This window comes from Notechis scutatus, chromosome Z (assembly GCF_049901735.1).
Source record: "Notechis scutatus isolate UNSWTSFEM ecotype Mainland chromosome Z, rNotScu1.2, whole genome shotgun sequence".
In the NCBI taxonomy this organism is placed as follows: Eukaryota; Metazoa; Chordata; class Lepidosauria; order Squamata; family Elapidae; genus Notechis; species Notechis scutatus.
The window spans coordinates 33,069,563-33,084,382 of record NC_142025.1 but is presented as its reverse complement, the minus strand read 5'-3'; the positions used below and the strand labels follow the sequence as shown (position 1 = coordinate 33,084,382).

General features: G+C 37.7%; 1 long non-coding RNA gene across 3 annotated transcripts; it reads right to left on the bottom strand.

Annotated features, from left to right (window-relative positions):
* Positions 1 to 3,315: 3,315 nt before the first annotated feature.
* Positions 3,316 to 14,391, bottom strand: LOC148128812 (uncharacterized). 3 transcript variants are annotated; one of them, XR_015745545.1, is made up of 3 exons: positions 13,383 to 14,391; positions 11,929 to 11,978; positions 3,316 to 8,320 (listed from the first exon to the last, which is right to left on the bottom strand). It is a non-coding gene; the product is annotated as an uncharacterized LOC148128812 (long non-coding RNA). The 3 variants fall into 3 exon arrangements; XR_015745544.1 differs by lacking the exon at positions 13,383 to 14,391 and having other exon boundaries at positions 11,929 to 13,151; XR_015745546.1 differs by lacking the exon at positions 13,383 to 14,391 and having other exon boundaries at positions 3,316 to 5,998; positions 11,929 to 13,151.
* Positions 14,392 to 14,820: the final 429 nt, after the last annotated feature.

Below are 14,820 nucleotides of genomic sequence, written 5' to 3'. Positions count from 1 at the left end.
TGACCATGGGGATATTGCAATGGTAATAAATGTGAAAACTGGTCATAATTCACTTATTTCAGTGTTGCTGTAATTTTGAACAGTCACTAAATGAATGATTGTAAGTCAATGACTACCTGTACTCTAAACCAGGGGTCCCCAACCACCGGTCCGCAGACCGTACCGGTCCATGAACAAGTCCTACCGGGCCGCTGGCTTGCTGGCGCCGCCATCTTTTTGATGAAAAAGTGCTTCCGGTGAGCTTTTCCGGTAGAAAGCTCACCGGAAGCACGCTTTCATCAAAAAGATGGCGCGCTTAGCGCTTCTGGTGAGCTTTTCCGGTAGAAAGCTCACCGGAAGCACGTTTCATCAAAAAGATGGCGGCGCCAGCGCTTCGGTGAGCTTTTCCGGTAGAAAGCCATTTCTACCCGGAAAATCTCACCGAGCGCTGGCGCCCATGCATTTGATGAAAGTGCTTCCGTGAGCTTTTCCGGTAGAAAGCTCACCGGAAGCACTTTTTCATCAAAAAGATGGCGGCGCCCAGCTGATGCCGGTACCGGGTCGCGGCGTAAAAAGGTTGGGGATCACTGCTCTAAACTGTCTCTCACTTTTCATATAGTTGAGTCATATTCATATGTGATTATTTTCCCCTTTTTGTTAATGCATTAAATAGCTATCTAATGTCCAGTCTAAGGTAATATGGGGTCTCAGTTCTAAGTTGTTTTCTTACTGATTAGGTTGATAAATTAAATAAAACTATGGGTGTGGGTGTGCTGTCTTATATGTTACGGTATGTGAATCCAGTCATGGTTTGTTGTGATGCTTTAACCCTATCAATTATGGCTTTTTGAACAAAACATATTTAATAAAGTCTTGGCTGAGAAGTAGACAATTAGAAGTCGACAATTATGTCATGATTTCCCTTCTTTCTGTCTTCTTTTTGTCTTTCATATTACAGACATACATGATTCATTTTATTTTGCCTGATGAAGAATTCTGAAGCATTCAAAGGCCTGAATATTCCTTTTCTAGATTTTTATCTGTTTTGTTTGATTATAATTAAATATTTGCGGCACTACTGATATTGGATTTTTTTTAGCTAATCAAACACTGATATCACTGGGTTTTTTATACAACCCAACTTAGAATTATATTTCCATATTAAGAGGTCTGAGTACCTGGAGCTTCATATATACCAATAAGACAAATCACCTTGATTTGATTTGAAATATTTATTTTTAGCTGTTTGTAAAGAATGTTGTGTTCTTTAATTGTACAACTCCTTTTGGGATGTTATAAACACAAAATACCTTGTGGGAAGGAAGCTACATCCCCATGGTGGTTAAACATAGGCTACAAACTTGCCCTGCCCTACCAATCTTTTCTTCTCCTTCCATGTCTCCAGTTTTATCTAAGAATAAAACCGACTCAGGGAGTCTTTAGTTACACATATTAAAGCAATGTTTCCGTCTTTATTCCAATAACACTCAAATGCAGACTAACAGTATGTAAATGTTGCTTGATTTTGTCAGTCTTTACTTTGGAGGGAAGAAAAGTGATTGCAGTGGTTGGGATGAAGACAGATTAGAATTATTATTCTAATAATAAGAGTTATTTCATCAATTTTCTCCTGACTCAAAAAGGACCCAAAGGTGCTTTTTTTCAAAAGGCAACTGAACTTTGTTTTTCCTTGAACACATTTTGCTTCTCATCCAAGAAGTTCAATTGCCTTTTGAAAAAAGCACCTTTGGGACAACCATGACTGAATGACTGAGAATCTCCATAGAGACTCAAGAAGGTGAAAAGTACTTATTGGGGGAAAGGCCCGAAAAATGTATGAATTATCTTGGATCTTCTATCTCTCACTTTTCCTTCAAAGTAAATACAATGATATTAATATGATCTACCTTAGGTCAGATAGACCATTTCTTGCATTTTCCAATCTACAGATTGAAGATCAGTTACGCTGCCAGTGAAGAATTATACTCTGCCATAACTTTCTGTGAGAATCAATGATACACCCACTGGAATGCTGACTGGAAACAGATGCCGATTGATGCCAACGGGGCAGATGCATCATAATTACTATGGACCTTCACAAAAGCGTGTGTATCAATTCACACACAAGTAGAGATGAAACAGAGACCTTATACGGTATATTTCAAGTGCTCCCCTCTCCCCCCAAAAAGTTTGTAGAAGGAAACAGAGTACAGAGTGTGCATTTACATCAACTTCCTCTGTCTTGTGCTAACCAGCTGACTGGATATTCTGGCTTAAGCTGACTCACCTTAATGGCACAAGCACCGCCATTCAAGAAATGGAGTGATACTGCAACAGTGTTGGGTGTGAGCATCAAGAAAATCCCCAGTCCACAACTAAGGCAGCTGAAAACCTATTTAGCTGTGCTAATTTTATGGTAGTATTTTCTCTTCAATATAATTTGTATCATGGGCATGGTCTAGTATGCTTCATCAATGATGTATACAATATTTGCTGATGCAGCTGGATTGGGAGCTATTGGCAACTTTAGGTTGCTGTATATTTGCCCTCTGGCCATTGTGGCTTAGGTTGCATGAGAGACCAAACATCTGTTTTTCACAGTAATTGGCTTGCATAATATCTGACTGAGTCTTTCCAAAGCGCTTGTCAAGCCTTACATAGATTCCATAGGAGTCTGCATTTCTTTTTTATTTTAACCAGTGCTGGGTGTTACTTCTGCCACCACAAGTTTTCCATTGCTTCTAGCAATATGTTAAACTAATTTTATTATTTCGATTATGATGCAAAATTTGCCAATCCCTACTCCATTTTGCCAAATCCCAGGATATTTGCATGCATTTGTTTCTGTGCTTGTTTGCTGTCAACATTGCCATTGCCAGCATAAATTGATGATGTACAATCAATATGATATTTGTTCACTACTGATAGTGGCCCTTCATTTCACTTCACACTCTCCTTTTGCGCCTTTTAGTCTGATAAAACCAGTCAGAGATGTAAAAGTAAGGAGAAACAGAAGATGCAGAAGGTCCTCACAACTCTTCCTTTGTTCCTTTGACATGTCAGTGTTCAGAAATATCCCAACTGAGAGGTTCCTTGGAATCCATTAGTTGGGCAACTTAACAGATAGGTACACCTGCAATTAAAGGCACATGCCTACACTTGTCCCACCTCACATTAAGAAAATGTTTGTGTTGTGTCTGTGTTCCTGGCAGCCAGGCATGATTAGTGAGAGAGAAAAGAAAGCCAGGGGGAAATTAACTTTCCAGATGTTGTCCTACATTAAGGCATAAAGGATAGCACAATTTTTGCCAACTAAAGAAACAAAAATCTCAGAGATTTCAGAAAGATGCCTTTAATGCAAATCACAAGTAAAAACAAAATCTTCAAAACAGGCTGATTTATGAGTCAGTGAATGTGCAGTCTTTCTTACCACAGCCCCCACATCTGTATTGTATTGTCTCTTCTCACATAAAATGAACACAATGCTGAAGTGTACGATGATATACTTTTCTGCTGTTACAAGGATTAGTGATTACGTTTTAATATATTCATCGGGCTTTCTCCTTCTGCTGGCCACCAGACAAAAAATCCAAGGAGTGTGCAGGTGAGGACTATAAAAATGTTTGAGTATCTTACGAGGAGCCCTGGAAATATTAGATGGTACCAAATAGGTCCAACCGGTCTTATTTCTCAGACCAGTCAAGATCAGTCAGATGCTGCCATCTGCTGTAGTCAGTTAATATGAATATTATTAGGGAGTAAAATAATGGAAGTAGCCATAATTGCTTTTGATGGATAACTGATGTTACTTAGGTAGCACTAAATGGAGACTGGTTAAAATCATGGTGGTTTGGACTACCCACAAAGTCTTCTGTTGAACATCTAGGTTTAAAAACTTCTGATTGTCACTCTCTGGAGAGGAGACAACAGGACAATTCTTGCTTTCATGCTGCATGCAGAGAGGTCTACAGAAAGTCCAAATAACTCCAGCTAAATCAGAAAGGGTTTTGACTTGATCCTTGATTTTTACCTTAAGTAACATATATATGGAGGTATCTATGGAGCAGGTATATCTGGAGTTTTCTGGAAAATTAGGACAAGTTCCCATCAATAAGCTAGTAGAATATTGTGGGGAAAGAAACAGCAGTCAAAATACTTAATTCTTTACCTATGATTACTAGGAGGAAGAGCCAACAGTCGAATACTCAGTGGGACATCAAAGTATTTGCTATAGCTGTGCATGCATTATTTTGGTTGAATAATACAGACGATCAGGTTGCAGGTTCCTACGAAGACTGTTTGAGACTTCAAATGAGCTACTAAAGACCCACAAGGCTGTGGACTGATTTAACTGCCTGTGAGTATCCAAAACAAGGTACGTGGGGACTCCTGGGAGCAGCAGGATGGGGTTTGGGGGTTCTCCGAACTGCACAGAATCTTAGCTAGGGGTTCTCCCGAACCCCTATGAACCCCCAGCAGCCCACCCCTGCAATGCAGCTTGTGCTGCAAAGGTGTTACGTGCACCATTCTTTGAGTGTCCAAGATAGCTGATGCAGGAGCATTCCGTACTAACTGAACTTCCAGAAGCTTTTTCAAGAGTAGCCCCATGTAGAGTGCATTGCAATTGTCAAAATGGGAATAACCTGGACATAAGTGATCCATAGATTATGCAATGGCATTATGATACACAATATAAAATTGAGCAAAGGGCACAGCTACCATGACTCCAGGAGGACTCCGAATTACACACTGGCTCCATCTGGTAGTGCAGACCCAAGACCAAAATTGATAAACTCCCAGAGGCAGAGAGGCCTGCCCCCATCAATCCATTTTACAGGGTTCAGATGAAGTCTGTTGTTCCCCATCCAGGTCCCCACAGTTTCCAGATACCACAAAAGAATGACTATAGTATCACTCACTTGACCTGAGATGAAAATATATAACTTGCTATCATCAACATACTAATGATACCTCATACCAGGTGATTAATTATTTCACTCATTGGTTTCAAGTAAATGTTAAAAAGAAAGTTAATGAAGAAAATACTAAGCCCTTCCACACTCCACAAAGCAGAGGCATTGAGCTGGATCTCAACATCAATTGGGACCAGTCTCAGAGGAAAGAGGTAACCAGCACAGAACTGTGCTACTCATTCCCAACTCCCTAAGTCAGCCCAAAAGGATACCATGATCAATGGTATCAAAACCACCCAGAGGTCAAGAAGAGCAAGGTTGGACACACCAGCTCCATCCAACTCCTGCCAGAGGTCATCCATGAGTGCAACAGATGTTATTTTTGTCCCACATGCAGGCCTGAAACCTGATTGAAAAGGGTCAAGATCTTTCCTCCTATTGCTCTTGTGTTGCAATGCCACCATCTTCTCGGTCACCTAAAAAGGCAAGTTGGGTGACTGGCTGAGGAGAATCTGAGTGACTCTAAAAAGCACCGCCGGACAGCATTCTGTGGATGACATAAGAACGGAGGAAGTATTGGCACTTTTGTCACTCATACCTCCAGGAGATAGGCCTTAATAGAGACATTCTAGCTCCTGTTTGGTCAAATTTGTTCCTCCTTGTCCTCCAGCAGTGCTCTGGGCATCTCTTGATGCTTTCCAGTTCCCTCAAATGCTCCATGAACCATGGGAAGTAACGGGACTAAGAGAAACCACACAAGCACAATCCTGTCCAAGGCTTCAGCCATTCTCCTATTTTAGGCAACTACTGGAGCCTCCACAGGACTATATTCCAGATCAGCAGGTATTTCCACCAGCTCCCTTTGAAACCAATTGAGTCCTTCGCTCACCAGGAGTGGACCAATCAAATATGTCCAGTCTCATTGTGAAGGAGGTAGCACAAGAGAACTTTCTACACCCCTCTGCCATTCTTCTGTCCTTAATTATTGCTCTTTTTGTGGGCACATTCCTCAACAAAGAACTGAGCTGCAGTCTTTTTTTTCCCCATTTTGTAAGAGTTCCTTCTGGTTGTATATGGTTCTAGAAGCATTCTTGGAAATGAAGATCCTAAGTCAGAAATCAGAATAAAATTTTATCTCTATATGCAGAAAATCATTTTCTGAATCTGTTTAAGTCAATGCTAAATAGTGCTGTTCTGATTTCTAAATCTCCCAACCATAGTAGCTAAGGTGATGGGTTTGTTTCTCTGGTGTAGCTGCCATTTTACTTCTCCCACATTAAAATAATGCTCAATAAAGAAATAAAGAGGGGGACCAGGGCAGAAATACCCTCAAGGACAAGGGAAGCAGAGCTGCAGCTGCAGTTATGTATGGTAAAAGAGCTAACATTTATTAACTAACTGCTGGTGAGAGGCAAAATGATTGAAACTGACAAATATAAAGAGATTTTCAAATAAGTAATAAAAGCCTGGTGGACACAATGAGGACAACGTTGTATCATCAGGTTGGACAATTAGGGTTGTCAAGAGTGTTGCAGTAAAATGCAAGTGGGAACAGTCCTTCATTTATGTTTGACTTTTTAATTTTAAAAATCTAAAAATCAGTTAACCTATGGCAATTTAGCTGAAACACCTTCAAGAAAGTAGCTATGGATATATTAGTGGCTATAGCCATCAGATTAGGAACCAGCTATTAATCAATATTTCAAGAAAAAGGCAGCCCTAGAATTGAAGAGGGGGAAAGGAAAAAATAATTACAAATGATCGGAGATATTCAAAGTTGTTTGTCTCGGCAACTCCCAGATAAGTTTCCTGTAATCATAATCATTCATTGACATGCCCACAGAGAAGCAATATACATTAGGACTAGCTAGATTACCTAGAAATATTGTCCTGCAGTCAAACATGCCCTATGCATTTAATTTTAGTCACTTGATTTTTCCCAAAATCATTGTGTTTTGTTATTCTAAATAAAACCAATAAGGTGTATTTTCCAAGATAAAACAATAAAAGACTATAAAAAATATTTCATAAAAATTATAATGAAAAATTTTATCTCATGGTGTTAACCTCCTGGAATGTCACTGAAAACAGTGACTTATGATCCATTTCCACACTTAAAACCATTGCAGCATCTGGTACCATCCCCCCTCAGTCCTGAAGTATGATTGGCCTCAATTCTATTTATCTAATAAATTGATTAATGAATTAAATGAATAAATAAAAAGCCACTGAAAGCAAATTGTAAAGAAATTATGCTAGGATACTTCCAATTCTTAAGCTTTTTTAAAAGCCTAACTCCAACCCTATCCAAAAAGGGGAAAAATGAATAATGTCTCAAGTTGTATTGAGGCTAGGATAATGTGAGTTTGAGAAAACTTCCTTATTCTTCAGAACTCCTGTCAAGTCTCACATTACCTGTATGAATAGGAAATTTATGAGACCACAGAGAGTAAAGCTCATGAGGGAAAATTGCCATTATGGTCTTGCAAAAGAAGGATGTATAAACCTGATTACTTATGCTTTGCTTTCCATTCATTTCCATCATTAGAACAAACGTCACTGGGAATGTTTAGATTAGAGGATGCTAATTCTGCTATTGTTAACATATCTCAGTGTAAGACTCAAGGAAAAAAGAGCTCCACATGGATCAACATTTAGCACCTGAATGTACATACTGTGCTAAACCATGCTGTGCTTAATCATGATTTGTTGGATGTACCACAAATGATTAGGGCCACCTAATATGCGGGGAGATAAGCCATTATAAGCTACAGTGTCTGGATTCATGCCAAATTCCAAGGTACAAGCCACATTTTAGCATGCCATGTTATATAAATTCAGTCAATAATATTGTGCATACTGTATAATTGTCCAGACAGTCTTTGACTTGACTCTACTCATGGCTGAGCATCTGCAAATCAAAGTGCCTTTTGCTAATTTTGACTAGACAAGTATCAGTTGCATCCTTTACTGGAGAAACATGGAGCATTCGTGGTCATTTATGCATATTAACCTTTAAACTGGGTTACTGAAGAGATGGCCACTACTAAAGAATTCAGAAATTAACTACCATAGATATGCTTAGCTTAATAAAAAGAAGTCCAAGGAGATGTGATAGCAATATTCCAATACTTGAAGGGCTTTCATGGGGGGAGAAAGTGTTGACATTCTCCATAGCACCTAATAAGACAAGAAGGAATTGGCAGAAGCTTGGCAAAAGGAGATTCAACTGGAAATAAGGAGGAATTTCCTTACAGTGAGAACGGTTAAGCAGTGGAAAAGCTTGCCTCCCAGAGTTGTGATGCTCTGTCACTGGAACTTTTCAAGAAAAGATTGTACAACCATTTGTCTGAGATGGTATAAAGATTCCTGCCTTAAGAGTAGGTTTGGAATAGAAGACCTCCAAGGTACTTTTCAATCTTATGGTTCTATGAAACATAAGCAAAGGTATATAATTCTAGTGTCATTTTGATTTGCACTGATTTTGAACTTAGTACTGAATTAAATTTAAATTAATTAAATTACATATTTATTTTCAGCAGTGCATAAATAGCCATTCTATTTTCAGCTTCTTCTATTACTATATTTGTTTAAAATCAAAGAGAATTATGTCACCTCACTTATCTGTGGCCAAAAATTCAATATGAAATCCATTTCCTTGCAGAATCCATCAGCTTTCTGATTTTGAATATTTCTGTGATCTTCTAAATACCACAGAGAGAGATTATTATTTTTGCAGGGTTGGTCATGATACAAAAGGATATCGTCACCCATTTGCCTGCATAGTCAGACAAAACCAATCTTTTAATTGTAATATTACAAAAAGCTACAAGAGTACCGTACATTTTTTCCCATTTTTACAGTGTAAAAATGTACTTTTTTGTTTAAGGTAATAGCAAACATCTACGATATTATCAAGATTCTAAAATTGTATGTTTTATTTATGAAACTACAGATAAAAAACCATCAATAGATACTGATAATCCCTGAATATAATTTTCAAGAAGAATATAATTGAAATCTTTTTTTCACCATTTTTTATCATCTCTATAAAAAACATGGCTTTTTGATAGGTATTGAACAATGTGTGAACAAGTACGCTATTCTTGTTGTCCATTTAATATTACCATTCAAATGAAATCAATGCTTTGGGATTATTTCATAGCTAAACCTACTTTCTTACACTGAATTCTGATGTCAACACATTATTGCATGGTATTGTCCTTAATTGGCTGCCTCCATAGTCTCAAGATGAGATACTGTAGTTAAAGGAAAATAATTATTATAAATCTTTGCAGAAAATATCATAACTTCAGTGTACTAGGTGCAAATCATATAATAACATTCAGTATTCAATATTTTGAAAATTAAAGAAATAACTTTCTATTGTCAGACATTTATCCTGGACTATTGTGAGACATTTATCCAGTATAAATTCTGTACATGTCAACATTTTCCAAATGTTGAATGTTCACCATAAGTATATCATTCACTGTGAAGCTAGCAGATGTCTTGAGTCCATAATTAAAGGATAACATGTGATAAATTTAGTATGTGCATATCCAGGTTCTCTGCTTAAAGTCTGTATTGTTTGATTCATCATAACATGTTTAAATAAAGTAATTAAATTCTTCCTCATTTTTAATGTTATTTGAGCCCTTTAATATGATTTGATGAGCTATTACAGTTGTTACAGCTGCTAGTTTTGCCCTCAATACTGATTTCACTTATGACCTCAGCCAAAACAAGATTTAAAGTTGAGATGATGTAAGTGAATAAGGTTTATTAAATTTATTCATGGGGCAATTTAAATAAGAATCTGCCGAGGTTAGAATAAGATCCGAATGAAAAATGCATTTGATTTATGGACCTGTCCATTTTAAAGATTTGTATATAGCTTAGGATGATTAAGTAAGAGACAGACCTGATTATATGAAATATGTAATTTTTGTAATGCAATATTGGAAGCAAGCCACTAAACAGCAACAGCATAACAATGACTGGTCAAATATTATTATTAAAAGAGAACTGCATAGCTGGAATGCAGAGTCATGAGAGTATTGAATACACAAGCCTCTGTTCTTTTGAATCTCATTTTCTAAAAAAGGTAGAGTGACATGTTTGAAAGAAAGCGAAAACCTTTATGTCCTGACAATGAAGCAGTGTATTCATTTGTTTGTCTGCTTGCTTATCTGAGCCACAATAATTAATTTCTGCTGTTTGTTTCATTTTAGATATATATGATACATATATTCATTGCAAGGCCATGTACCTTACATCAAAATTTCTAAGGCTGATGCAATGAATTTCCAGAAATATTATGAGAAAGAAATGTAAGAGTCAATTACTGTACATTTTAATTATTGTTTCCTAAAATGGTTTATTTATATTTTTTGAACATTTAATACTTTAGGAATAAGACAGATCCATTTAATTCTTATCCATCCTGCCTCTGGATTTTTTATCTTTTGGAGGGACCCATTTTGCTATTTTAAGGGAAGGGAATTTTTAAAATTCCTTTTTTATGTATATGTTGTCAGCCATACCAGTTAGATCAGACAAGAAACAAGAAGATGAGTTGATTCTACTTTATTGTAAGGCAACATTAACAGAATTTTGTTAGTCTGAAGGTACAGTTATTTATTTATTTATATTTTATATTTCCTCTTCCTCAAAGAGGAACTCTGAGTGGTATACAAGTACAATATCAAAATATAAAGCAGTATATGAGAATTAAAATGTTCAGTTAAAATTTAAATTTTAAAAGATTATAAAATTGTGAGAAATTTCAAAGAGGAAAGTTCAAGGAGCCAATTCAACCCTGTTAAAAATTGGTAGATAAAGGCCAAGGAAGGCCTCTTACAGCACCAACCTCTTATTGCATGCTTCTTTGGGCTTCCCATGCAAGACTGCAGAGCCATGTTTTCACCTCTTTTTAGAAGGCCAGGAGAGTGGGAGCTCACCTCAACTCCAGGGGAAGAATATTCTATAGGATGGGGGCATTGGCAGGGAAGGCTTTCTTCCTAGACTCTCTTCCTGCCAGTCAGAATTCTTTGGCAGACTGGATCTGCAACATCCTTCCCTGCTTGTTCGGATGGGATGATGTGATAGGAAAAAGCCAGTTTCAAAGGTACGCTGGCCCTATGCCATGAAGGGCTTTATAGGTCATAACCAACACCTTGAAGCAAACTGGCATCCAGTGCAGTTAATGGAGCAGAGGTGTTACATATGCTCAGGGGTGGGATTCAACCGGTGTTACTACCGGTTCGGTACTACCGGTTCAGTACCTACGTTTTGCAAAAGCTATGACTCCAAGAGGAACCCCCAAGTTGCACATTGCATTTGTCTAGGAGAGTACAACCCCATCTAAAACGAAAGATGATAAACTCCTGGATACAGAGGAGCCCATATACAGTCCCTGCCTCTTACCAGGGTTCATCTGAAGTCTATTTTTCTCTATCCATGCTCCCACAACCTCACAAAGAACAAATGTAACAATGCATCACTCACTTCACCCTGGGCAGAGACTGTATAACTGGCTGTCATCATCATATGAGTGATACCTCATCCCATGGTTATAAATGATCTCACCCAGTGGTCTCATGTAGAGGTTAAAAAGGAATGGACAAAACACCAAGCCCTGTGGCACTCTGCAGAACAGGACAGTGATTGGGATCTCACTCCCTATTAAAATTGACTGGGACTGGTCTTGGAGGAAGGAGATGAACCAGCAGAAGAATATGCCACCCACCCTCAATTCCCAAAGTCAGTCAAAAAGGATATCACAATTGATGGTATCAAAAGCCACTGAGAGGTCAAAAAAAGAAAGGGCAAATGCATTACCTCCATCTTGTTCCTATCAGAGATTATCCATGAGTGCGACCAATGCAGTTTTGGTCCCATATCTGTACGTGAAACGTGACTGAAATGGGTCCAGACAATCCAATTATTCCCCGTCTCCTTTATAACCTGAGAAATTAAAGGACGTCTCTTCTGACATTTCCACTATCCAGCTGCAGACTATGCTGCTTCTTACCTGGCTGTTCTTTATGAAGTGTCCTTAGGCCCAGTCTTCCAAAGTTCATTCTCATATGTTATTACATAAGCGCATATATAGTGGGAAAAGGAGAAAGAAATGGACAATCATCCAGAAATACAACCAAAGCATTGTAAGCCAGGAATAGAGTATGCAAAGTGTGTTTTAAAAAATTAAGATGTCAGTGATAATAAAATGAACAGTATTTCAATCGTAACTTTTTGGCAGCCATCTTAAGGTGTTTTTTTTTTAACCATGCCCTATAGACACCCTTCCTAGGAATGGATTTCCCTTGACTGAGAACCTCGAGTCAAGACAAATGAGGGAAGTATAGCAATAGCAATAGCACTTAGACTTATATATTGCTTTATAGTGCTTTACAGCCCTTTCTAAGCGGTTTTACAAAGTCAGCATATTGTCCCCAACAATCTGGGTCCTCATTTTACCCACCTTGGAAGTATGGAAGGCTGAGTCAACCTTGAGTCTGGTGAGATTCGAACTGCCAAATTGCAGGCAGCTGGCTGCATCAGAAATAGCTTGCAGTATTGCCCTCTAACCACTACGCCAACGAGGCTACTATATATAGCCAGTTTTTACTTTCAGAACTTCTACTTTCATAATAGTACAGCTATGCATATAAGAATAGTTTTCCTGGAAAATCTAAATAACATGGTGGGATATTTTTATTTTTCCATTCCTTCTCTAGCAGGCTTTATAAATAAAAATGAAAAAATCCTAGCTACTATTCTCAGTGCAGGAGGATGGGAGTAGGAAGATGGCTCAACATTAAATTGAATGCATACAAAAAATGTATGCAGGGAGAGGGCGGAGCCAGCGTCGCAGCGGTACAGCATGCGATCTTTAAGCTCTAAGATCATTGCTGATATCTCCGTTGCAGGACAGTCCCAATGAACCTAAACCGTCCTGTGGAGATGGTGACTGAGGAGAGCACATCCTGTTGATCCCAGGGACATTGCAAAGTCCCTGGTAGATCCAGGAGAAGCCCTTTTTTCCCGTGGCGGAGAGGCAGCCATTAAAGCTGTTGAAGCTGGGACAGCTCCGGAACGGAAGAAAGCTGGAAAGAAAGTATGTCAGGTTGGTGAGATAATTTTCTACTTATTTTTTTTCTGGAGAGAAGACCCTAAAAGACTAAAAATTAAATTTAAAAGTGAAGATAAAAGTGCTCAAGCAACGAGATTAAGCACAAATTAAACCTAAAGGTTTTTTTTCCCTTTTTATTGGAACTTTGGATTTTGTAAAAACTTTTCAATTTTTAAACTGGACTGGTCTTTCCTTTTTAATTTTAATTTTTTCCTTTCAAAATAACTCTTTGGAAAAGTCTTTTTTCTTCTTGTTTCTTCTCTTTAATAATTTTAGACTCTTTATTTTTTTTTATTCCTGGTTTTAATACTAGAGGGGAAGGGAAAGAAAAGGGAAATAAGTAGCGCTGCTACCTGGAGGCTTGGATACATCGTTTTCCTTTCTTTCTTGTTGATACATTTGGTGTTACATTCAAGGACTCTGTGCTTTTTATTGAAAAGATAGTGGGAAGAGCATGTAAATTGTTTTTGCAGGTGCTCTTCTGTGGAACTACTGATAGCTGGAGTCTGGATTTGAAATTGAAGAAAGAAGATTGAAATGACCTTGAAAAGAGAACTGGAAATTTCGTTTTTTTAATTTAGTAAAGAGCCTCGAACATTTAGTGGCAGTGCTTTGCTTACTGACAGAATTGCATTTTCTCTTTCCCTTTTTTTCTACTCCCCCCACCAAGTTGGATTATTATATTTGGACTTGAGTCCTTTGATGCAGGAATAAGATTATTTTTCCCCTCCCTCCTCCCTTTGTTCTACCTTTTTAGCAAGGGGAATATACAGATTTCTATCTTTTTAAATTTTTTCCTATTTTTTTATTTTTTTCATCCTTTTTCCATTTTCCATTTTCTTTTCTACCTAATTGGAACCAATTGGATTAAGGTATTCAAGTGCCTGAAGATTTTTTTTCCTTTCCTTTTTTCCTTTTATTTTTTCCTTTTATTTTATTTTTATTGCAGTGGCAGTTGGCTGCTCTTGCTTTTTCTTCTCAATTTTCCTATTAAGTATTCTAAGATGAGCAGAAAGATACCAGCCTCAGCTTCTTCAATCCGGACTTCTTCCTCCTCACCACCTGGAGGACAATGATCAATAGAGGTGATGTTACAAGAGAAGGAGAAAGAAGTGACACTGCAGATGATTATGCAAAGAATTCAAAAGATACAAGTAAAAACAGATAATATTGAAAAGAGAACGGAGAATATTGAGCAAAGAACTGAAAAGACAGATGAGAAAATATTCAACAGATGATGCAATACGAGGACAGAATCAAGAAAATTGAAGAACAAGATATACAAAGAGATAAGAAGATTGGAGATATGGATACCCAATTGAGTGAAGTGGAAAGAGACAAGGGAAGATCTCTGCAATCATTGGGATGGGAAATTGATAGATCAGAATTCTATCTTAGATTTCAAAATATAGAAGAAGAAAAGGGCGAAAACCTTGCTGAAATGATGACAGAAATCCTGGCAGAAGCATTAGAGGTAATTAAAGAGAAGATGATGGATAGAATGGATGAGGTTTTTTGTGTCTATACAAGATACGTGATAAGAAATAAACTGCCAAGAGAAGTTCATATCAGATTTACTAAGAAAAGAATTAAATCACAAATACTGCAGGCGACAAGAGAAAAAACACTAAAGTACAAAGATAAAGAAATAGTGGTACTGGAACAGGTACCGAGAAGAGAGAGAGAGATAAGAAGAGAATATTTATTCTTGACCAAAGAGTTACTTAAGAGAGGAATAAATTACAGATGGCAGATACCAGAAGGTTACATGTTTACCTGGCAGGAACAAAG